The sequence below is a fragment of the Labrus mixtus genome, chromosome 6 (genome assembly GCF_963584025.1).
Source record: "Labrus mixtus chromosome 6, fLabMix1.1, whole genome shotgun sequence".
In the NCBI taxonomy this organism is placed as follows: domain Eukaryota; kingdom Metazoa; phylum Chordata; class Actinopteri; order Labriformes; family Labridae; genus Labrus; species Labrus mixtus.
Genome location: NC_083617.1, coordinates 19458861 through 19485355, shown reverse-complemented (window position 1 = coordinate 19485355; position 26495 = coordinate 19458861). Strand labels below are relative to the sequence as shown.

The 26495-nt window shown below is 40.6% G+C and overlaps 1 protein-coding gene across 3 annotated transcripts in view; it reads left to right on the top strand.

Moving 5' to 3' along the window:
* Positions 1-26495, top strand: part of atrnl1a (attractin-like 1a) — a 251193-nt gene that overhangs the window by 5121 nt on the left and 219577 nt on the right. The gene's annotated exons all lie outside the window — the stretch shown is intronic.

Sequence of the window (26495 nt, the reverse complement as noted above, 5' to 3'; positions counted from 1 at the left end):
GACCATTGGAAAAGGAAGTCTTTGCAGGAAGTTCTTAATTTCTAATGGCTGCTACACTGGAAGCTCTGAAACGTTTTAGGTTTGTAGTTAAATGGCAGCCTCAAGTGGCCCTACCAATTATGACGGGGTGAAAATGGGAAAAAGATTGATATAGTGTGAAGAGTAATAAAACTGCTGTCTGGGGAAACGAGTGGGTCAAACAAAAGATGAACTTCACCCTGGAGAGTCACTTGTCTTACCAAACGTTTGTGATGAATCACTTATGTTGCATTACTCATGCACGGTTACCCAAACCATGACTTTATCCAGAGACTTAACAAGTAGTTTTGGTCTTGAATTGAACCAACCTTTTACATTTTCTCTATGCCAATTTGATTTCATAATCTGGAGAACTGTTGTTATTAATCCTTACATGACCAACATTGCAACTGTCTGAATGCTATGGTTTGTGTAGGAACAGTTTTTTTACCTGCTCTTTTGTAATGTTAACAGACAAAGAGTAAGGTATTTTACCTGCTTCTTGTAAAGTGTCTCGAGATAACACTTGTTATGAGTTGACGCTATACAAATAAAAATGTATTGATTAAAATTGATTGAGTTATATGCAGACATGGGAATCTTCCCCTTCTATTCCTCCTATCCCATATCTGATAAATGAGGCATCATTAACTCTTAAAAAAGTTAATCCTGGCCTCCAAAGTACCCGTTTAAAGCAGCTCTGAAGCTCTTAATTTGGGTATTCCTGTAGACCAAATTGTTCACCTTCTTCTTATTGCTGATCCCACCTCATACATGTTGAAGAGAAAGGCCCTGTGTTGAGAAAAAAATCAACACAGGCTTTGCTGCTTGACAATGATCCCTGCATGAGAATGTGACCCAATCGTATAATGACAGGCATGAAGACGAGCTATTATAGCTACAGCCAATTGTCTCACTGAGTCGGGTTTGTGTAGTTCATAAAGATGTAAGCGATGTAGTTTCTTAGTGAATGTGCGTATTGTTAACTGAATGAATCTCCAAGTCAAGAATAGATATGGTCCAAACATTGCTGTCCAACTAGTTGTATTTACTAAAGGCTGCACTGCACTTGTGGCTTCATCAGAGATAGTGTATTAGTGAGGGCAGGGCTGAAGAGCAGTGGGCCAGAGAATGAACCTGTGCTTCAATATCGCCGCTGTACCCTGAAAATACTCCAAACTAAAGCCCCAGTGGTCACTAGATTGCACTTGCGACACACACACACACACACACACACACACACACACACACACACACGCACACACACACACATATACACACAGACAGATCCAATAAAGGAGAAATAGGGAGTAGACTCTGTCTATTGATTTAAGGTTTCGGTGCTCTGTGTAGTTTTACGAGTCTGCAGTCTCACCCTGAGTTTTCCAATGGTGTTCTCTCAGATTTTTCTCTGCTGTTCTTGTCCCGTCTCGAACCGACAAGGGCTTGTTCTCACATACAAAACATATTAGCAAGTAATACTGACGCACACAAAAAAAATACCAAATTGAATCTGGATTGGAAGATTTAAGAGATTATGTGATAAGAAGCCATAAACACTTTCTCTTGTATTCTTTTTATGAACATACTCATCCCCATCTTTACTGAGATGGTATGTATTCATGTGGCAGCATTACTGGTATTCTCTGCATTGTGGACTCCATGTTTTCTCCTATTTGAGTCTCAGTATGCTTATACTATCATTTCTAACTGAAAGCTGTCGGTTACAGACAGACATGTCCTCACCATAAACGTATATTTGTTGGTGTTTTTCCTGTTTGCCATCCTTACCATTAAGGTAGAGAAGCAAATAGTTTTGATGCTGATTGATTATCTGTAAGTCAATGCTAAGCTAATGCTTATTGTTGTGAAATCACCAGTATATCTGTTTATTTGAGCTTAACTCAGTGCATTTCCAGAGTTTTCCAAGCCGACATTTTCCTCATGTTTCAAGTCAGTTCACTTTTATTTTTACCTTAACCATTTATAGTCATGGGGACTTTAGAGATCTTGAGTTGTCAGAGAAACAAAGACAGATAACAACGAGTGGAATCTTGCAGAAGAACATTAGAGAAACAGCTATGTTTAAAACAATAACAGCTTAATCATTGTTTTTTTTTATATTATCACCAGGTCCATTGTTTTGGGGAGGAAAGGACCTCTAGATGGTCTGTTCCCGGTAAAAAAAAACTAATTTTGAAAGCTGAACGATATCTTTTGAGACATGTTGAATTTGAAGCTTGTCATACAGTTGTTCCTTAAATTCCCTTTGTACAGTCTAGTACAGAAAACGAGTTAAAGTGGCTCTTACAGCCTGATGGTTTGAATTGTCAACTTTTAGGGGACAAGCTTTAAAGACACCAACTACTTTTGTAGCAGCCCTCTTTGACTGAGTAAAAAAGGAAAGCAAAGAGAAAACCACTGAAGAGTTTTGGTAAGACTTGTGAAAGTGTTGTTGGATTATCTGCAATGTCACCTTTCTTTTGATTTCTGACTTAATATCAAGCGAGGAAGTTTCAGGTTAGAATGTGTTTTGGCTTCACACACGTCTAAAAAGCTTTTTAAGTTGGCAGAATCGAGAGGAACAAATCAGAAAGGTCTGCACGGTACTTTACCGCTCTGGGGATGTAGACAGCTGCATGAAGCGACACTTTGAGGTAGAAGCTTTTCATCAGTCTAAATAGGTTACCTGTTTATCCTCGATTAACCTTGCGGCACAGGGGAGGCTCCAAAAAACGCTCGTAGACGGACGTGACCGAGGAGCCGTGCAGTTTTCACCATCAAACTGTCTAATGCTGCACATCAAAGTGAATCTACTTGCCTCAGGTTTTTTTTTTACTTGTATAAACCAGCATTAATCTCACTTTGTCTCCTGCATGCTAAGTGCAGGCAGCCAGAAACACCGGAGGCCTTGCTGAAATGATCTCAAACATTTGGAGCCATTATCTTTGAACAGAGATGCAGCAGGAGGTTCTGAAAAGGGATGATGATGTGGATAATTGATAGAGGGAAGAAAGGATACAATAAAAAATGTTGCTCTTGTAATGCCCTCGGAAGCCACAATGGAAGTGTTTGCCTCTCAGACAACTGGAGCCGAGTTAGCTGTAATAATCACACAGGAGCCTGATAAATGGACCGAGACGCCTCCGAGTTCAAACGGCTCTCTTCAGGATCGAATTTAAAACTGTTCCATCTTCTTCAAGTGAGTCAGAAGAGTTACCTTAAAGAAAACAATACCCCACCTTTACAAAGAGAGATATAAAAAAAAAAACATAGAGTACTATATTTGTCTCTGAAATGGGATTATAGTTTTTGGATTAAACCCCTCCACTACATGTCTGATTTAATCTGTCTACTAATGCTGTGAGCGCAGTTTAGATGTTATGGTGGCACAGAAATCCTATTACACGACAGTGGAGCCCATTATGGCTCCCCTTCAGTTCTGTATGGGTGTGTGGCGTCATTGTCAATGTCATGAGGCATTTCCCCTGTACAATGTGAACCAGCGACTATCAGGTAAATTCAGATTGGACTGTAGGGACGCTGCAGAAAGTCAATCTTGTTCAGGGTCATGGTTTGATAGGATTTTATTCAATCAGAATCTCATAATGACATCTGAGTACAGTAGGTTCCACCTTACAATGTTTTTGGTTTAGGTTTAAGCAGTTTTCAGTGAATTTTTTTCTTTGAAACCTCTATAAATACAGGTTTTAAATAAATTATCCTATGGCTTCTCTACATAGTCAAAGCCTATACCTTAATGTAATGCTGGCCTGATACCAAAAGGCTCTTAGCTTTTCCAATATTAGATTACAATCATGAGAGTTTCCCTGCAGTTGACTTGTGTAATCTTCAGAGTTTGGTGGGTGGACATAAAACTCATTTGAGCTGTCTTAAGTCAGTATTTTTCTCCTCTTGATGTACAGAGAAAATAAAACATGTTTAATATAATTAAAAATGTAGACCTTTGGCACGGAAAAGGTGAAGTTTATTGAGGTGAACATTGTCATCAACCAATGGTGGTGCTCACTCCAGTACCAGTCAGGAAGCAGCAAACTAAGTAGATAGTAAACATGGGTTTACATTCCCCCGGACATGCTCAAGTTCCCACGCTGGCAAGATGTTCGTCCAACTTTCTTTTGTTTTGTCTCTGTGTGAAAACAACACAAATACTACAATGATAATTGTAGTATCTATATTGGGTAAGAGGGGGTATCTCAGCAAGCTTGGTACCAACATTTTCACCAACTTTTGGATTCCAGGAAGTGAGTCTTGTTGTCAGAGCATCCTCACTGCATCCGATGAGATAGTTGAATGGTTGCTCCCTGTTAGGGCACAGTGTTAGCATAGAGGTTAGCTCTAGTCAACTGCAGAACCCACCGACATGTTAGCTTCACATGGCCAGACAGTCATTAATGCAACTTAATCTGGAACCATTCCATTTGAATGGATGGATGGGCCTACAAACTTCTTAATATTGATTAATATACAGAGTTATTTGGGGTATCCTGATCCTGGAAGTAAACATTTTATCATTGTTTTCTAATTGAAAATGTATCACAACCAGCAGTTGGAGCACATCTGCAGCTTGGCTTCCAAACCTCTAGATCAAACATCAGCACATTATTAGAAAAAAATTGTTCTTTCAACAACAAGGAAACCCCCCAAAAAATGATGGTTGTTACCAAATATAAAGCTAGAAGCTTGCAATTCATCAGACCAGTTGTTGTTTTTAGCCTGACATTGGCAGACCAGTTCACAAATGCAAATGTGTTTGTTTTCCACAGGCTCTTATCAATGGAAAATGCCTTTTGAAGCAATTTTACAGACGTGCAACCAACTGGAATGGAAAATATCTTTCTTATCCCTAAAGCCATAAGGGGAAGTTGTGTGCTATTTTTTTCCAGAAATTTCCACATACTGTCCCGTTGGATGAATATTAACATGATAGACATCGTGGTTGTTAATGAATAAATAGATACATAGTCATAATTGGACTGATTTATATCTGGTCTACTGAAAACCTGTCTGAGCAGACGGGACCAGACTATCTGCCAGAGAAAATAAACCTGTGCTCACAGATTCTTTTGGTTCCCAGGCTACCAAAATATTGGCGAACAAAATTAACCTGGAGGCTGATGACAGCTCCTAAGAAACACAACCGGTGATAAGAAAACATTTTAAAAGCCTCAGGAGAAGATTTTGGTGCCTTAGCCAACAGGATATTTGTGTAAAAAAAACCCTGATATCTCAGAACACAGACTGATTTTACAGTAAATTATAGTCGCATATGCGCTGATTGTCACACACACACAATCATCCTATCCGCTTTGTGATGCTTGAAGATTAAGACAGGGAAGCCATTCAAGGACACAAAAACCACAGGAGTGAACAGTCACAGCGGAGACAGAGGAGAGTGCTTTTCTGACATCAGAGTTGTCATCTGCTGACACGGGCTTCAACTTGTGTGTTTGTGTGTGTGTGTGTGTGTGTGTGTGTGTGTGTGTGTGTGTGTGTGTGTGTGTTAAGCCCCAGGCAGTGTGCACTGATGATGACACAGCTCATGAACTGGAGTTGCCACAGTGCTGTGCTACTGAGTTGTAGTTTTTGTTTTTGTGTGTGTGTGTGTGTGCATGTCTGTATGTTTGTGATAGAGCATGTGAGTGTGTGGGAGGGAGGAGCATCGGGCGGCCATCTGTCCAGTGTGTGTTAATCCTGCTATGATGAGAGCAAAAGGCAAGGGCATCAAACACACACATATATACACACACACACACACACACACACACACACACACACACACACACACACACACACACACACACACACACACACACACTCACAGTAGGATTTGTGGGTGTATTACATGAATCATAACCCCCTGTGTTCCTCCCTCAGGCTGTAGCAGTTTCACAGAGGCAGGAAAGGTCTGTTCTGATGACATCATACTCATGGGACAGTGAGTCCCACTGACTGAGGGCACCTTTATTACACTAACTCTTGCTCCCTCGCGTCCCCTCTCCTCCCATGACCCGGAAATCTTTCCATTTCAGCAATCATGGAGGATCTTCTAACCCCTTAAATGCTTAGAGCAGGAAATTCCGGATGTATCCTGGGCTGTATTGAGTCATCAGTGCATTATAGGCTAGATGCTTCAAACCAATTTCTTTATGCACACTTTTTATTCTCTTATGCAGCATGCTTCTTGTACAATTTTCTTGTCACCGCCAGTGTCACCTTCTCTTTAAAGCTGGATGCACATTTGACAATCTAATGTCAAAGTTAAAATTGATCAGAAAGAGTTTGTAAAAGGTGCTGGTTTGGCCTAGCCCTAGTGGTTAGACAATGTGCACAACGTGCAGTGGCTACAATCCCCCTGGGGTTCGACTCCAACTCTCCACATTGGCTACATGTCGTCCCTCACTCCCTTCTTCCAACATCCATTTCTCTTGTCACTGTCTAATCAGAACAAAGGCACAAATGAACCAAAACATGCATTTCAGGTGCAAACTTAACAGAGACAAGGGTCATAAAACATAAATAAATAATAGAAAGTTACTCAAGAAACAAGGCGATGCAGTGTCACCAAGAAAAGGAAAAAACAAGCTGTATGTCGCAAAACCCGAAGACTAGTACTTGGCTTATTGGTTCTGTGACCATGTGTTGCAGGTACTTCTTCTCCGTCTTCTGTTCCACTCCCTGCTGCCACTCAGTGTGGCTGGCCCATGCCATCTGCAGCATAGGAGCATTTTAATGTTCGGAAATAGTGGAAAATGTGGGTGGTGAGTGAAAGCCAAAGGCTTAGCACAATCTGGTTAGTCCCCTGAGGACCAAGAAGAGTCATTTTAATCATTATGGATGTTTTCAGAACATTTCATGACCGTTTTACAATCAAATTTAGAAACTAGGTTTGACAAATGGACTGCGCAGTGGTGCAGTGGTTAGCGCTGTTGCCTCACAGCGAGGAGGTTCCTCCCTATGCATGTATGGGTTCTCTCCGGGTACTCCAGCTTCCTCCCACAGTCCAAAGACATGCTCATTGGGTTAACTGGTGACTCTAAATTGCCTGTATGGTGTGAATGTGAGTGTGGCTGGTTGTCTGTCTCTTTATGTCAACCCTGTGATTGACTGGCGAACAGTCCCAGGGTGTAACCCCGCCTCTCGCCCAATGACAACTGGGAGTGGCTCCAGCCCGCCGCGACCCCGAGCGGGAAAAGCGGTATAGATAATGGATGGATGGTTTGACAAATGGGCAGTGTTACGTGTACTTGGAGGAGTAGTGAGACCATACAACCCTAAAGAAACCCCCCCACAAGAAGCAAACTTAACAACAGCAACATCACAGAGTTTACCATATCTAAGCTGTTTGTTTTTACACTCAACCAACTAAGTCCATTCAAAGCAATTATGTCTTCTTTTGTTTGTTTTTTTATGAGGACCAATCCATAATAACACTAGTTATATTGTACATCAGATTGTATATCTGCTGAGACATTCATTCTGTTAGTATACTCACTTTGCCAAGGTTAAAAACTACAAAAGATACATCTGAGAAAAGTTTAGACTTTTCATCATTTCCTGTCCCCACCTCATTCCCCTTTCTGTAGTTTTTGCTTCATTGTTCAAGGCCTGTTTCTGCGCATCATCCATACAGCTGACTAAGCGGTTTCATTGAGGATTTTTTCTTTTTTTTACAATGCTTGGAACAGTAATAATGTATCACCAGTTGTCCCAGGCAGTCTGCGACACTGTAAACTGTAAATGACTTTCCTTTCCATGAAATCTTTCTGGTAATAATTATGTCATAACGTCTTAATCAAGCCCAACACTGCCTCAGTGGATCAATAGTCATTTGGCTGTTTGCGTGCCCTTTAAACACACTCACCATTTACCTCATCTGTAAGTAATCTGGTTGGTGTTTGTAGTTAAGTCCAGCATCTCTCCATCTCAGGATAATTACGCAAGTGTTGACTGAAAATGTCTTTCATAAGAGAATGACAGAGGACAGATTTGGCTCATTAGCTTGGTTTAAGTACCAGTGCCTGTTTTAAAACAAAGTTTGATTCTACTGTATTATACGAGATATCTGGCTGAATTAACCGTAAATTGGGGGATTTCTTGTCTTTTAACTTCACCTCTTATTCAACTGACATTGGAGCATCGAGCTTAAACAGATTATTGTGGGGGTTAAATGTTTCTCCCGCACTTCAAAATACATCTTCTGACCTCTACAAAAAAACTCAACTTACTTCTGGGACAATAATGTTAAAGATGAAACACATGATGAGATTTTATAAAGAATTTTGTTAATTGGAAATCCAATCTGTTATCTACTGACATGCATTGCCGGGACACATAGCAATGACATTTGCACTCTACCCGACCTGACTAAAAAGATTACCGCCTGTTTCCACGGCACACATCTTTGCTGTGTTTTATTGAGTTGAGTTTTTTTTGACAGTCAGCATCCAGCACACATTGAGCTCAACAGAGCAAAACGGACCATATTTTGAATTGCAGGAAAAACAGTTAATTTTAGCTCTGTGCTCCAATGTCAGTTGAATGAGAGGCAACATTTACTCTTTTTTGTTCTACTTTGCTCTTTATGCTGTATGCTGGGCTCTATTTCAAAACTTTGAAGACTGTCAAGAAATGTTGTTGACAGGCAAGTATGAGCAATACCTGATACACTCACTCCCTGATTTCCAAAAAAAAACACATATCCATAATATACAGTACATAGAGGCACAGCTTCCATTAAGTTGATCCACAGTGTGTATTTGCTTCGAGCCGTCATCACACACAGGCGTGACGCTTTGGAGGAAATTATGTCTTGTGTCTCTGAAAACACTTGCATCTCTGGTGGGAGGGACTAAGATGTAAGGAAAGGACACAAGTGTGGGATGCATGGTTGCATCGTCAGAGAGCTAAGATGCAGCTTTGGAGACATGTGGGCAGGAACTGAATTTACATAAGATATGACTCTTTCAAAATAAATCACTAAATTAAGTGTGAATATTAACATAACAAAAACTAAAACAGCAAAATTGAACGATATTTTCCATATATCTATTTTTTGTGCTTGCCTAACCAAGCAAGGGTAATGTGTATTTTTTTTTGTTGCAAAGGTCATTTGTTGAAGAATGAAACTGCTGCAAGCGTTTCTGTTCTCTCCATGTTAGTGTCTCTTTAAATTACCTTTTTGCAATTTGATTTATGCTGGTAAGATGGGGTTTACCATTAGTCTGTGCCAGACTGGGTCAAACATTTTGAAGACCATGTAGCTAAACGTATTCTGCAGGTTAGAGGTTCAACAGTATTGGAGTACAACTTTTGACCTTCCATTTCACAGCCCTCGTAACTCATTCATAATGATTTGCTTGTGCCAAGATCATATGCCAACAAAAGCCTGTTAGCTTAAAATGTTTATTAAGAAGACCAGAGTTTACATTAAAAAGCATTCTTGCAATAGTTTTTATGTGTGTACACACTTCTGATAAAGCTTCAACATTAACCAAAATACGTGCAAGAACCGACCAACCACAAAATCAATGTTCAGATTTATTGTCCGAACCTGGTGTGGGGGTTTTGGTCGAGTGTGAGTGTGTGAATTCAGATGATCCTCTGAGTGTCTGCTGAGGCTGGACTTATCTTCCTGGCAGGGAACCTTCTTCTCTGTATCTTTCACTAGTCCTCCTCTCATCTCTTCATCTGTACTCAATTCATGTCTCTCTTACCGTCCCAGTGGACACACTCTCTCTCTCTCTCTCTCTCTCTCACACACACACACACACACACACACACACACACACACACACACACACACACACACACACAACTTCACACACAAACTCCACCCATATTAATACGTATTCCCCTCTTGCCTCCAGACTGTTTTCTCACAGATGATTCATCTCTTGTGCATGTGGTGGCTCTACTTCAATGTGTGCCTGTGTATACCTTGGTTTTTTGGTTTTTTTTCTGTGAGTTTGTGTGCGTGTGTGTTTCCACACTTGGTGGGTGGCTGTGTTTACAGTGAGTGCAGGCCCTGGATTATTTATCTCCATGTTTGGGTGTTTGCTCATGTTCTCTTGTATCTATCAGTATTGTTTTCATTTTGTTTCCCTTTTCTGCCTCGGAGGTGATGCTCAGACTGCTCACTTGGGCAGGGAGTGTGTTTGTGTGAGTAAGAAAGAGAAAGAGTTTGAAGAGAAAGTTAGAAAACACATGATGTAACGTGTCGGGTACACAGACTCAGCCTGAAGGCGAGCAGTCTTGTTGTCACTTTGTGCCAGGTGGCGTGGTCAGAGCTTAATGTCTCTTACTGCTCAACTCAATATTTCCTGAGGCTGTAATTGTGCCCTGCTGCTCTTAACACCTGTTGCTACAGCAGTTGGAAAGACGCCAAAGGAAATCAACACATGCTTTTCAAAAACTTGATTCTATTATACTGGCTTATATGTCTGATTCCTGATTACTTTCAAACAAGGTCAATCCATGAATAGATGTGAATCTCTGTCAAGCAAAATAAATGCAAAGGTGTCTGTAAGGTACCTGAAAGTCTGATTGAAACCACACGGACTAAACATAATCTTCATTACGTACTGCTGACGAGTTGCACAGGATAAAAAGACCAGCAACTTCTATATCCCTGCTACATCTTTATATAATATCACATTTAAACAATGTTTTAAAAAGCTAGGGTAACAGCCTTTCTGCCAATTGAGAAGCTCAGTTGGGCGATGCTTTTCAGAGAAACAGCGCCAGAACTAGGAGTGTTTGTTCACTCCAAAAATACAAGATGCACCTGGCATATAAAACCTGGGGTGCCCAGTGAGTGTGAGCAGGACATAACATCATACAGATGTATACCAATGTTGTATAAAATGCCTTGTTAAAATGGGAAACAGTCCAAATGCACAAGAGTGACTTTTGATAGGCTATTCCCAAATGAGTCTATAGGAAAGCATTGCAACTACACTTCTAAACTTCAAAACCTCGAGGGGTATGCAACTGTACCTGCCTTACTGAATAAACATTTAAGCCAGGTGGAAAGTAGGGTAAAGTGATGCCAGTTAATTAAATGAATAATGTGTCTGTTGATGTAGTCAGTAGAATCCTCGTTCGCATCCTCATCCTACAGTGACAATCCAAAAGCTTCCTTCATCGTTGTAAAGCTTGACTCTTCAGACTTTTCTTATTGAACAAATGACTTAACAAAAGATCATGCTGTTGAGAGGTTATTCCAGTAGTTGTTGCTTTTTTTTTTTTTTTTTACAAAAAAAAAAAACACTGGACTGTGGCTCAGTGGTAGAGTTGGTCGTATCTCAACCAGCTATGGTTGAACAGCGGCTCCCTTGTGTGCAATATAGTTTTTTTTACTGGTTATGTGAATGGAATTTGGTGGCTTGGAAGATAATAATGTTCCAGTTGAAATACTATTTTAAATTAACAAAACGTTCTTCCACTGCAGGGATCCTTTCCATATAGTGCAAGAAAAACAATCAATGCATCTTATTTGCAGGCACTGTTAGGAATCCTACTCTGTTCAGGCATAATTGCCTTGAAATATTACATTAAAGTCATTGCAGGCTGATCATGGCTGCTGTCTATAGCGATCTATTGGAGCGGTTATTTAAATGCTCTTTTTTTTTTTCAATGCTTTGCTTTATTCTCTATCTTAGAACGTGTTAGTGTGAGAGGTTTGATGTAAGAGACAGTGTGTCAGAGCTTAGCAAGCCTTTGTTGGGTGTGGTTGTGTGGATTTTGTGGAAACTATCCCATAATATGACCGAGAGGATGACAACATAGGATAGTGATTTCAGTCTGCATGGCAACGCTATACAGCTCTGAACACACAATGGTGTTTTAATGCAGACCACATGTGGAGGGGCTCACCAGAGGGGAGGACACGCACGTAGTAACACACACACACACACACACACACACACACACACACACACACACACACACACACACACACACGGACACACGGACACACCTCTGCTAGCTGAAGGACTCAGTGTATAATCAGTCTGTGGTCTGGCTGGGCTGGGTGCAAACTGAGTAATAATACAGCGGCCTTTTGTCACACTGTAATAAAGGCTCTATTTCTGAACATATACACACACAAACACACAAACACACACACACATACACACGCGTCAGTGGGGATGCATGTACCGTGGAGCTGATTCAGGACACAAAAGACAGAATAGCTTCTGTCCTTGAGCGATGAACAACGCTCATGTTGACTCATTAACCCCTTATACCAGAAAAGATAAAGATCACTGTAACATTACAGCAGAGGTCCAGCATGAAAACGTCTACAAATTTCTGTTAGTAGAAGCAATTGGCTAACATTGTCTCTTAAAGGGAAATTCCTTTATAGTCCAACCTCGGCCATGTCTTCTCAATAAATGGGTTCTAGAGGATTTATATGTAAAATCAAATCAAATCAAAAAAAGGTCTCAAAATGTTCCACCAAGCGGTTCCATTCCATTTGGTACGTTATGCATTGATTGGCGTTTCCACTGACAGAAGTTGGAAAGTGTACTAACCGATACCATCCTCCTTTTTAGCTACCCTTCTGTTGGGTCGCCAAGCGTACTGATCTGACCCTAAAGGTTGAAGCTTGACACACTGCAGTCCATTGATTGAACGAAAGCATCGTCACTCCCTGTGCAACAGCGATGATAAGGACAGGCACAAAACTCTCTGTGTTTAAATATCCCGTGGATTTTGAGAGAGTAATTTCAAGGCTGTTATTTTCTTTCTCTGCTAATGATGTCAGCATGTAGCACTGCCCCATGGACGACCTTGGAGATGCAGCCACATGCTAATGCTTAAAGACGCAAAATTCTGGAGAACCACTGTTACCCTTTGTTTACTCTGTCATGTTCTTCTTCTTAGTTGAATTTATTGATGGGCTGCACGGTGTTGTGCTGCTATGATGTCACGCTATTGCTATTGCCACCCTGCTTACCAGAACTGTATCGAACCAATTCCAGTGGAATCGGTGGAAGCAGGGTTTTGGATTGATGCAGTCAGCAGCTGCTAAACGGCCTGTGCATTAAATGCTCCTGGGCAAAAAGAAGATCATCAGGACATTGGCTGAGAGTGCTTGATTTTGCAACCGAAAGTCTCCAATTTTTGACACCATTACAGAAAGAAACACCACAGAGTTAGACTTCGTAAAAGGATTACAAATAGCTGTTCCAAGACTCGATTTAAAGCTACCAAACTCCATTGGCAAAAACAGTCATTTTGCAGTGGTGGACCAACAACTCCTGGTTTCTCCAAGCGAACTTAAAAAATAAAACTACAAACAGCTTTATCATTTCCTCTTTAAAGCCACTAGCCACTATTGACAAATTCAGTAATCTCAGCATGCAGAACATGGGAGTCGCTTGTCTACTACTGCCTCAACCTGTTGCGTCAAAAAAATAGAATTATATATTGCAGGTTTGGATGCTAAATAAATCCAACAATATAATAAATAGTAAAAGTGAGTAGGGCAGGCATCGAGTTTTGGCACAGAAATTAAACCCAGAACTTGTAAAAAAAAAACAGTTAGCTGCCACCCTCTTACCAAGGAGGGGTCATAAAGAATTGAATTGTTCCAAATATAACATCACCACCTCCATAGTTTTTCATTATTATGTTGTCATTGTGAGACCATTTCAACAGAGTCATAATTGAAGCCGTCTCTAAGAAGAGGTGCGGTGTTGTCTCAGGCTCAGTGTGTATCACATTTGATATTTCCTCAGGTGAATAGACCTGGGCGCAGTGTTAAAACGGCTGACTCTAAGTGTATTAACTTTTAGAGTACAGAGTCACTGGGGAGGTGTGTCTTCATCCTCAGGTCAAAGCTCAAGGCATGATCAGGTTCTTTAGAGGAACCGGAGGAACACGAGTGTGTGTTTGCTCACACATGAGACAATGAATATTTGATTATGACTTTGACTTCCCACTGAGACAGATGGGTGAAGCAAAGTCATCTCATGTGTATGGATGTCTACATCCATATGCAGCCTTCTGCTTCTGTGTGTGGGTGTGTGTGTGTTTTTGTATTTTCTTCATTCATTTTGTGTACTCTTCTTCTCTCCTTTTCCCTGTCACTATTATTTTGTTTTCCATTCATTGTCTACATGTCTTCTCTTATTCTCTCCTGTTTCCTTTTATTTTCATCTCTGCTTCTTTTATTTTACGTCTCTTTAATCTTCTCTATTTTTTATTTAATGTGATTATATTTCCTCTTCTTTGTCTTCTTTCTCTTTGCTGTTACTTCTTAACCCCTTTTCCTCTTTGTCTTTCATCTTCCTGTCATTTTCTTTTTTGTCTCCTTCCTTCTTCTGTCAACATTTCTTTTTTTAATTATCACTTTAATTATTCTATTTTCTCATTTTCTTCTTCCCCTCTTTCAATCTTCAAATTATTATTCTCTTCAACCCTTTGCTAGGGTTACTCCCTTTTTCATTTTGTATTCTGCTCACTTTTTAATAATCTGCATAATCTCTAATGTTTCCATTTTTCCTTTCTCTATATGTTTTTCTTGAATTATTTCTCCTTTTATCACCTTCTTTCTTTCTTTCTTTTTCTTTTCCTGCTCCTCGTCTCAATAATTTCCCCCATTTCCTTTTTTCCATTTTATCCACTTTTCTTTTCTGTGTTCACACGTTTGTTTTCTTTACTGTTATTTTCTTCCATTTTGTATTTCCTTCTCTACTTTATTCTTCCATTTTTTCCTCTCTTTTCTCGTATCTTCTTTTTCACCCTCTCAAATCTTTTTCCTTTTTGTTTTCATGTCTCTCTTTCAGTGAACTCTGCTGTATTTAAACGTCTCATGCTCCTATTAGCTTTGCTTAGACCCCATCTGAGGTACAGGATCCATAAGAAGTGTGTGTGTGTGTGTGTGTGTGTGTGTGTGTGTGTGTGCGTGTGCGCGTGCATGTGCGCGTGCGTGTGTGTGTGTCAGATAGAGAGAGAGAGAGAGATATTGGGGGTTGGCTGGGGATGAATGATGCGCCGGTGTGAAAGCCATTGGACCATGACTATAATGTAGGTGATAGAGACCCAGTAACATCAATCATACTCTCTCACTCTCTCTCTCAAACACACACACACACACACACACACACACACACACACACACACACACATGCAAACACACACTCTCTCTCTCTCTCTCTCTCTCTCTCTCTCTCTCTCACTCTCACTCTCTGCCCTGGTTATTCCCAGTAGAAGGGCTTTTCTTGATTTTTAATAAAGGATATCTGCAGAGAAGGTCAAGGTTATTCAATTGTTGGTCATTCATCTCCTGTTTTTGCTCTCCCTCAACGTACACATGCACATTCATAAGCACACACACACCCCACAGACCTCTCAATCTTCACTACAGGGGCCCCAACTCAGGGACCTCTGCACCTCTTTCTTTCTGTGCGCGTGTGCATGCACGTCGGTGTGAACAGTGCAGCCGTCATGTGTGAGTCGTCTGGTTATCCATCAGTACTTTATGTATACCTCTGCTGCTGTCTCCTCTGTGTTTCATTCACAGCGTTCAAGAGGTGTCACAGATAATATTACCTGCTGTTTTATCTGAAGACTGTTTGAACCTGATACGAGCATTAATGGTGGGAAATGGGAGGCTGGGTGTGCTGTCAGAAGGAAGATTTCATCGCTACTGTTCATGAGAAATGATGTATGTGGTACTCTTGGAACGGCAGCTGTGTTATGGAGGATTCCGTCGGTATATAAAGCTCTGGGGTTATTGTGGAAATAATCTGTTTCCTCAGGGGGATGGGAGATGGAGATTTGCGGAAGCTACGGATTAAAAATAAACTGAATTATGAGCGCAGGTATTTAAAGTTTCATCAGCCTGTGACTTAACTGTTGTGCGCCTGGACTTAGTTGATGCAGTCACATGATATGAAGATGGTGCAGAGGCTATAGTCCTGTACGCTAGGCAGCCCAGGTTCAAATCCAACCTGTTGCTCCTTTCCTGCTCGCGTCACCCACTCTCTCTCGCACCCCAGTTTCTGGATCTCCTCAAGCAAACGCAGCACTGCAAGAGAATACAAATAAGAGCTCGTTAATTCAATCCATATTTAACAGGGATGGCCCGTCTTTTAGCTGCAACAACCTTTGATCAACCACTTTCTTTGTGCATATTTGCGCCATATTTCCGACTTTATGGAAAAAGATTAGCAGTAAACAAAGTCTGTTTTTTCTTGCCCTCTGATCTGAACAGCTTGTACCTTTTTACAGCTGAGCTGCTCTTTGATACTCAATGTGGTGGCAGATTGATTTTAACAGCACCTTTAATTTGGTGTATTAAAAGATTGGAATCGAACCAGACGCCAAAGGCAGCAAAGTGAAGAGACAAGACAACCCTTTTATACAGTGCATTCAGAAAGTATTCAGATCCCTTCACTTTTTCCACATTTTGTTATGTTGCATGCCTTATGGTAAAATCAATTAAAAAAGGGTTATTAATTTTAGAAATTACTGCTAATTTATTAAAAAGGAAAAACTGGAATATCACATTGACGTAGGTATTCAGACCCTTTGCTACAACATTTGAAATTAAGCTCTGGTGCCCCCATTTATCTTGATCATCTTTAAGATGTTACTCCATCTTTACGTGAGTGCATCTGTGGTTAATTAAATAGTTTGGACATGATCCAGAAAGGCACACGCCTGTCTTTATAAGGTCTCACAGCTGACAATGCATAGCAGAGGTAAAAACAAAATATGAGGCTGAAGGAACTGCCTGCAAAGCTCAGAGACAGGATTGCGTCAAAGCACAGATATGGGGAAGGCTACAAAAAGTCCCCAAAAGCACAGTGGCCTCTTTACTCTTAAATGGAGGAAGTTTGGAACAATCAGGACTCTTTCTAGAGAAGGGCCTTAGTAAGAGAGGTGATCAGGAACCTGACTGTCACTATGGCTGAGCTCAAGAGATCCTGTGTGGAGATGGGAGAAACTTTCAGAAGGACAACCGTCACTGCCAGACTCCACCAATCGGGGAATTATGGCAGAGTGGCCAGACGGAAGCCTCTTCTCAGTAAAAGACAAATAAAAGCACCTAAAGGACAGTCAGAGTGCCAGAACCAAGATGCTCTGATGAAACCAATATTCAACTGTTAGGCCTCCATTCTAGGCGCCTTGTCTGATGGAAACCAGGCACCGCTCATCACCATCCCAATACCATCCCATAAGTGAAGCACGGTGGTGGCAGAATCATGCTTTGTTTTTATTTTCTTCAGCGGCGGGGACTGGTCAACTGGTCAGGGTTTAGGGAATGTTGCATGAAGCAAAATACAGAGTTATCCGCAAATGAAAACCTGGTCCAGAGCGCTCAGGACCTCAGACTGGGCCGAAGGATCACCTTCCAATGGGACAATGACCTTAAGCTCACAGCCAAGGCAACGCATGAGTGGCTTAGGAACAACTTTATGAATGTCCTTGAGTAGCCCATGCCAGAGCCCTGACTTGAACCCAATCGAACATCTCTAGAGAGAGACCGGAAAATGGCTGTCCACAAATGGTCCCCACCACCACCTGACAGAGTTTGAGAGGACCTGCAGAGAAGAATGGCAGAAAAACCCCAAATCCAGTTGTGCAAAGCTAGTTGCGTCACACCCAAGAAGACTTGATGCTGTAACTGCTGACAAAGATGCTTCAACTAAAGTGAGTGAAGGGTCTGAATACTTATGTCAGTGTGACATTTTCTGTTTTTCCTTATTAATGCATTTGCATACATTTCTAAACTTTTGTTTCCACTTTGTCATTATGGTGTGTATTGAGTGTAGATTGATGAGTAACTTTTTTTTTTTTTAATTGATTTTTCCCTAAGGCTGCAACATCACAAAATGTGAAAGTCTTGCTGCAGGGACAAAGAGTTTTATGAGTTTTGTGTCTCAATGAAGAAGTAGGGAGTTTTTCTGGAACTCCAGTTTGTTGTGCGTTGCTGCGATTACACAGTTCATTTGAGTGAGTCATGACCATGAGAAGGTTTTCTAAATATGGTCATCCAAGATCAAGGAGTTTGTATTTTTCTTGGAGGATTTTCAAGCCTACAAGTTTTTATGTTTTTTTTTTTTTTTTTTTATAACCTGTGTTTGTTTTTGTAGAACATATTTGTAGAGTGAAGTCACATCTGGACCGCTCTGGTGTATGATCATGTTAGAGAGCAGGCGTGTGTGTAGTGTGAAGGGGGCCGGGCTCTGTTAAACGGTTAAAGGAATGAAAACAGTCGGCGGGAGTTCCTCACCGTCGAGGTTAAACACAAGCATGTGTGCGTCTTTTTGTGTATGACAGTGATGTCACTCTCAGCTGACTGGACGCTGTCACTTTAAATTTGTGTGTGTGTGTTTAGGATTTCTCTCGTTTCCAGTGTGTCACCACGCTCTTGTGCAGCTTGGTGGTTTGTTTGTCTTGTTTTGCTCAAGGAGTTGGAGAGAGAAAATCAATACAACAAGGCTTTTTCTTTCATGCACCCCATAAGACACACTGGCCCCTGTGCTCCACTCACAACTTCTTTCTTCTTTTTTTACGGGACAGTACACTGCACTTAAGTTGTGTAGTTTGTTGTGTCACTGCACATTATCTAGCCACATCAATGTTGGTACTCCTTAAAAGCTAATAGAAGTGTTATTAGATTTTCTTACTGTTGCCATTAAGGCCCATTAAATCTTCAATCTGCTGATGCATATAGAGAAAAGAAGTCCAGCTCCATTTCTCAGATAATATCTCTGGCAAAGGCTCCTGGGAGCTGTAGTTATCCAAGGTCTAAGCTTGCCAAGGAGTACACGTCATCTCCTATTATTCCTGTTATATGGAGACTCACACACATAAATACATTAAAGGTGTGTTAAAATGAAATAAAAAGTGTAGTAATGTCACTTCAGGAAGTACTAAGGAATGTAAGAAAAATTGTATTGCTCCTCCATCAGTTAGAGGAAATGTATTATAGCCTCCCTTATAGTAAGCAAAAGGATCACAACATGATTAAATGTGTGCAGTAGGATCTTGTCATGTCGCAACGTATGCATTAAGTACAACTTTACTAAAGTGTACAGTTCACTCAGTTACACACTGTTCTGTCATTCAAATGTCATTTTCATGTTATAATGATGCACTATAACTTACATATCTTGTTTTAGAGAGACATGTTTGATGTCATTTCCAGATGAATAAATAATGTTATACCCCTATAAGTTTATTGAAACGTGATAATGTGATACGTGTGCATGTTGAAGTCATGATGTAATTTTCGTAAGAAGAGGTTATACGTGGAGGTTTGAATAAGTCAGCTTGATATATTTTGATCATTTAAAAACTACTTGTACACAGGTTGTGGTAATTCAATGTCTTCAAGAACTTCAAGTCCAGTTACCTTCATGATGACCTTTGTATCAAAACCTGCTGTTTTGTTCCTCTTCCTCTTCTGTAACCCCTTTGTATTCCTCATCGTTTTTCTTAAGATTCAAGCTCCCTTTCTTTTCACTTTTACCTTAAACATGAACTGGCTGTGGAGTCTTTATGTTAAAAACCTGCATTTCTGAGTGAAACTATGTGTGAGGCCTGTGGGACTTTTTTCCATGATCACATAGCAGCTTTCTAAGGATTTATTTTTAATGGTTTACAACTTATTGTTAATGCTATAAGCTTCTGGGCTCTGTATGCCTCTCTGGACAGAAGATGAAAGTGAATTAAGTGTCACGGCAAGCTGTCGTGGCGAAGCTTTGAAAGCGTCGTCAGAATAAATGAAACAGGAGATTTGCACCTTCTCCACCTGAAGATATGGAGCTCTATGTCTCATGTCTCTTTATCTGTCTGGCCTTCTTGCACGCTTTCCCATCCATTTGTCCGTCTATCCTTCATGCATCTGTCTTCTGTACACCATCAATTATTCACCCTGAGCAGATGAATATTTCAAAGGGTGTTGGACTCTCTTCCCCTACCTCATCCTCTCTTCCCCGTCTCTGTTTTATCTCTTTGCTCGCTCTGTCTTTCTCTTTTATCGTCTCCCTCTACCTTTCCCAACATCACACTCTCAGCCTATTCTCCTTGTGTGTGTATACTCCTCGATTCAAGTCCTGTGGAATCTGTTGAAGATCGAATTTAAAGGGATACTTCACCCGTTGAAACATGAATCTGTATTGACATTGGGTCATATATGTAGTAGAAATGTGAAATACATTTTGAAGTTGGTGCCTTCTTGGCCGAGAAAAGGCAGAAAGTGTCTTTTTGGCTCATGTGGATGAAATACACCAAATCCCAGAATGCACTGCAGGCCACTCTCACTAAGGTCCGAATCAGAATCAGAATCAGAAATAATTTATTAATCCCAGAAAGAAATTCAATTGTTACAGTTTCTCCAAAATACACAATATAGCAGTAGAAATATAGTAATAAAAACATTTACAGACATATTTACTTCAACACATTTCCTCAACAGATTCCGAGATTTCTTCCAGAATTGATCTTGGAAATTCCTGGCAGAAAACAGACTCTATGTCTGTGTCCATAGGCAAACAGTGAGAGCACCGACACTACCAGTCCGCGCTGTGGTGCGGCGGCTAGCGGCGGCCCCGGTGGCCAGCGGCCGCAGCAGCCAAAACACAAGACCGGCCTGTCAGCAGCAGCCGTCTTGCCGCTATATTTATATTTTTTCGCCATTATCAGCTTTCTCCATAGAGCCTGTTAGCATAGCTTCCAAGCAATATGGCGGACGTTGAGTTTCGATTCTGGGACTGAGTTCCCACCCACTGATCTGTGATTGGTCTGTAGCATCAGTGGTCGAAAATATGAGGAACTAGCGTTGTAGTTTCACACCGCTAACCGCAACAGCTTCCAGTGATGCAATATGACGATATTTGCGTCACTGGAAGCTCCTTTTCAGACTTAGAAATACAGAACTTTCCAGTCTCTGGGGAAATTAGGGCTGGATGCACGACCATTCAAAAATACTACCAGTACTTAATGCTTATGGGTGAAGTATCCCTTTAAGCTGCATGCTGTGGACTCCTAGACTGTCAAATATCTTCTGTCTACAGTTTCTGTTTATAACCTCATCTGGCTGCGAATGTGTGCGTGATTGTGTGCACGCAAGGTATGACTTGTCTTCCTCCATGCCAAGCCTTTCTGGGAGGATTAATGGGCGAGGCGTTCATTTGTTAGGACTGTGGGAGGCCGCTTCAGTCAGCTATTCATTAACTATGCATGGGATCTACCTTTTGCATGTTTTTTGTAGAGCCTCTCTGCAGAGTCTCGCTGCTCTCACAGAGATTTCTGCTTAACCGAGACGCCTGGGTGGAGAGCCACACCGAGTGTTTGTCCCAATTCAGTTCCTGGATATTGTTAGCCTCAACTGTAAGGATTCACCGAGTGTGGACAAGGAGATGATACATTATAAAAGTCTTTTAGATAGTAATCGAAACCTTAGAAAAGTCTTTAGAAAGGAAGATTTATTGCACCTCTTGACACCATTGGGTGCCATAAACTTAACATTTGTGTCCATGTTTTAGTAAAGACAGGGGTAAACCTCCTTTAACACTTAGCCTACTAAAAAAGCATTCTGACAGGTTCTGTCAGAAAGAGACACAGACATCATAGCCTACGTCTATCTATTACAAGGAGGCAAACACAGTGCAGAAAAGAAAGTTATGAATTAATACTTGTGTTGCATTGTTAACATTTGAACATTGGGTTAGTTATTAAGGGAATGAACAGCCCATGATACTCTTCATTCTAAGTGCTTAAAGGAAGAATATGCAACTTTTTGATCCAGCAGATGTCTCCCTTGAGCACCAGCATGAAACCAAAACAACTTGCGCTGCATTGTTGTGTTAGCATGCTAATGCTAGCGATCCTTAATTTGCTCGTATCTTCACACTGCGTGGAAATTTACACGAAATGACCGTGATCTAAAAACGCTTATGTGAGATTCAAATAAGCAGTGAGTACAGTATGTTATTATTCTTTTCTCTAGTCCCTTAAATAAACAACTTTTATATGCAAGGGGATGAGCCGGCCGGTCGTCCCGGCGATGTAAACAAAGTGAAGCTACGGCTAGGAATGCTCAGAAAGTATCACAGACAGCGGGACTCAGGTGTCACACTCATTGGAGACAGTCCTGACTCACAGAGTTATTTTCAGAGGATATTCTGCTCCATGTAAGTGTGAAAATTGCATATTCTTCCTTTAAAAGAAAGAAAGAAAACTTTTCAACTATCACTTCACGTTTGGTAAAAGATGGGAAATCTTCATATCATACAGATTCTACAATTCACTTAGCAGACGCTTTTCGTCCAAAGTGACGAACATCCGAGAGTAAGTACAACAGAAGCAAGGATCTAGAAAAAAGGAAACAACGTCAGTAAGTGCAAACAATCAGCTTTAAGGCCGATCGGCTGTTCTTCAGAGCTCTAATCTGTATAGAAAAATCGTCATTATCAAACAAAACCATTGTCATTACCATCATCATCATCAATAATATCAAAACACCATTGTAATCATCATCATTAAGGTTGGAGGTATTCAAGAGCTGGGTCTTTAGCTTTTTCTTAAAGGTGCAAAGGGACTCTGCAGATCGAATGGAGTTTGGAAGTTCATTACACCACCGGGGGGGCGACAGAGGGGAAGAGTCTTGTTAGCGTCCTAGGACCCTGTTGTGAAGGTTGGATGAGATGTCTGTGGATGGCTGAACAAAACAGTACATCTAGTCCCAGTATTTTGATGGTGGGGTGTGTGTAGGTGAAACATGCATTCCAGGCTTTTACACCAATATGTTTATGGTTGTTCAAGTGTAACAATAACTGAACAATACATGCATTTTTTTTTTTTTGGCTTCATTCATCTTTGGTTTTAGTGTGAACAGCATGTGGAAATAGTGACTTCTCCTTCTGTTGCTCTTCTATTTTTTGAATACTCTTTGATTTTTCCACTATTACCATTTTCAAAGGGGGACCGGAAGGCATTATTACTATTAGAAATATGTAAAAAATAACAAAACAGAAGTAATAATAAAACAGGAAAGAGGAGATTTATTTTTTAAATTCCCGGAAGTACAACAATATCTTTTTTCAGCAGGGAACCCTGGAAAAGTTTTTTTTATCACGTCATCAATATCTCCATGATTTGAGTCAGGCATTACAGCATCATGACATGAATATTTGTCTCTTAATCTGGGATTAGAGCCAGAGGATCAAACTGTGATCAGCGGGGGCTGATAAAACAGACGGATGGAGGGATGGATAGATATGGAAGAAGAGAGGTGGGGGGTGAAAAGGGATCAAAGCATGAAGAAAACAAATGGCCTGAGGGCTGTCTTATGCTTTCAGTCGTCTTTACCTTCCTTCAGGCTTACGTGTTTGTGTGATTGTGTGTGTGTGTGTGTGTGTGTGTGTGTGAGACAGTGTGGATGTGCTGTGTTTGTGTGTTTTATTGGCAGGATTTAAGTGTTTACTGTGAGCAGTGTCCGGCTGCGCTGCAATCTGTTTGCTCCCCTACTTTCTCTATCGTTTCCGAGAAGCAGCACATTCAGCCTGACAGACTCTTCATCTCACACACACTGACTGATGCTGATGAAGACGACAGTTTTCCTCCTTTTATGCCATGTGGCAAATGAGTCCAATTGTTTAACTTCTAGAGCCAGAGGGCATAAAATGAGTGCCATAAAGAAGAATAAATCAGTAAAATGTCAAGAACCTAAGGTTGAAAAGACAAAGGCATCAACATAGATTTGTATATGACAGAAACCATTTTTCAAGTATTAATACACATTTTTCATTCACCTCTGAAAGAAATGATGAACCATTGTTTCTGTACATTTTTCATTCTTAAAATGTATTAACTGTATTTTTACAGATGTAAAACAAATAATCAAAGCCAATGGATAATAGCTTGATCTTTGAACCCATTGTCTTACTACAATATAGCCTCTAGGAGCATACTTTATAGGGTTGCCAGTGTAATGGTGCGTTCCATTAACCTCGGAAATCTGATGTCAGAGCTGGGAATATGCACAGAGCAGAAATCTTGGATTTTAAGTTGTGGTCACTGAAGTTTCCAAATCGGAGTTCAGACTTCAGGGGGCGTTCCTGATGATGTATCTGACTGGCATCTTCGAATTACTGACTTCCTAGATCAAATTGAACGCACCATTACAAGCTGTAATTGATGAAGAACACCCGGCTAAGACTTTCTTCTCTGAGTTGCCTGAGTTTCTGTTATTTATTTTCACTGAAAATAATGTTAACAAAATTGCTTGTTTGCCTTTTTTTCTTCAGACTTCAAATCAATCCATGCTGCAAAAGAACTGTGAAGTTTTTCTACATTTATAGGCCTATACCGTGTTAAAGAGAAGCATCGGATCCAGTTCTCTGATTTAGATCACAGTCTGTGCTTCATTCAAATACTTTTTAATTTTTTGTATGAATTATTTTTTATAATCTCTTAATATGTTATATTCTATCCTTATTTTTGTTAATTTGTAACAGGTTATTTTGTGCGAAAGCAAACAAATAATAATTATTTTATAATTATTGGAGGCCTGTTTTACCCAGAAGGCATATTCAATATTTGTTTCACTTTAGGTTGCTGGTCTGTATGGCAGTGTGCCAGTGTGATCATTGAGTTTACAGTGACACTGCACGCTTAGATAATGAACATACAAAAACACACGTATACACACACACACGCACACACACGCACACACACACGCACACACACACAAACACACATACACAAGCACACACAGTAACACACTGTCCAACCCTGAGACAGGCGGCGATGTCTTCAGCGCCTGTGACGTTGTGCTGTTTGTAACTCTGTGTGTGTGTGTGTGTGTGTGTGTGTGTGTGTGTGTGTGTGTGTGTGTGTGTGTGTGTGTCTATTTTCACCTTTCTCCCTGCGCAGCAATGAAATAGGATTACTTTGATTGACAGGTGTGACCAATGATGTTACCACGCACACACATACACACTCATATCAACATTGTGGTTATTACAATTGCCACATGGACATGTCATTCTGGGATCGCTATGGCAACAGTAACATTGCTCCGTCTTACCTTGAAATGAGTGGGATTATATGTGTGTTATCTGCTCACGGGAATATTGTTTTTCTGCAGACGGTGTTCCCTGCGGTGTGAGACACTTGTAACCCCCACAGGATGAAAACATCAAGTTTACTCGTGTACTTCAATATCTCTCCAAACCTTAATACATTTGAATCTTCATCTGCTAATATGAACTTTGTGATGTAAGAGGTGTGGGAATTCTTAGCAAGAAAAAAAAAGACCAAAGAAGTCTGTGCACAAGTTGTAACTTAAAAAAACCCCACATAAAATAACCCAAACTAAATTCATGTAAATAATGTAAAGGTGTCATCAGTTCTGTCTTTAATCTTGAGCAAAGAAAGAGAAATAAATGAGATTTTGATGCGATTAATGTGACAAGTGTGGGTTGATAATCAAACAGCAGCAGGTAGTGTGGCTGATGCTGTGTTAGAGAAGTATTTGAATATATTGAAGTAACAATCTATAAAGGGAAATGTGGTCTTTTTAAACCTGAGTCACATGTTTGTATCATTCTAAATGTGATCTGTTAAAGAAACTTCCTGAGTTAAAGAATCTTCTGGAATAAGTTCAGTGCATTGTGCCAGCCGGCTGCCTTGAAAACCAGCTGTAATGGCTGTGACATTATCTTTTAGAACAAATTGAAAGTTCATTTATAATCCTGCGTAGTTTGGATATGTTGCGTTTCTAAATGTCCGACAATATAACCGATACGGTCGCTAAGAAATAAAGGGTTTTCCTTATAGAGACAGCTGTTTACATCGCTCTCTTCAAGGCGAAACGACTTCTGTCAGCAGAACAGTAATTCACCTTGCAGGAGGTTTCTACAGCTGACACAGCCGGTGTATTTGCTGTTGTTGATGTTTTTGATGATGTGTGACTCGATGTCATAAAGAGTTAGCTTGGGTCCATCACAACGTAAAGAGCAGAAACAAACGAAGCAGTGTTGGAATACCATCTTTAATACTCTGCACGATAAAATAGCTGTTGTTGTGGATGCAGCCTGCTGGCTTTGTAGAGAGAAACAGAAACACAGCTTCTATGAAGTAAGTTTATTCTCTTTCATGCAGAGATATACATTAAAGTGTTTAAGATACATTTTGTGTATGAAGTGCACAGCTCCTGCCCTGAAGGCGGTTAGCTTAGCATATAATGGAACGCTGCAGGGGGAAGCAGTTAGCTTGGCTTTGTTTATCAGGAAAAAATGAAAGCCATACATTTACCATGAAGCCACACAGCTGTTTTAGTAAATATCCGACTGTCGGCTGATAAAACCCAATGGATATAATTTGTTTCTGAGTTTGCCTTAGAGTTGCTGGTAGGTGGATTGATGGTTATGTTGTGATCTTGGCCAGCTGCTTTCCCTGCTGTCAGCCTGCACGCTAAGCAAAGC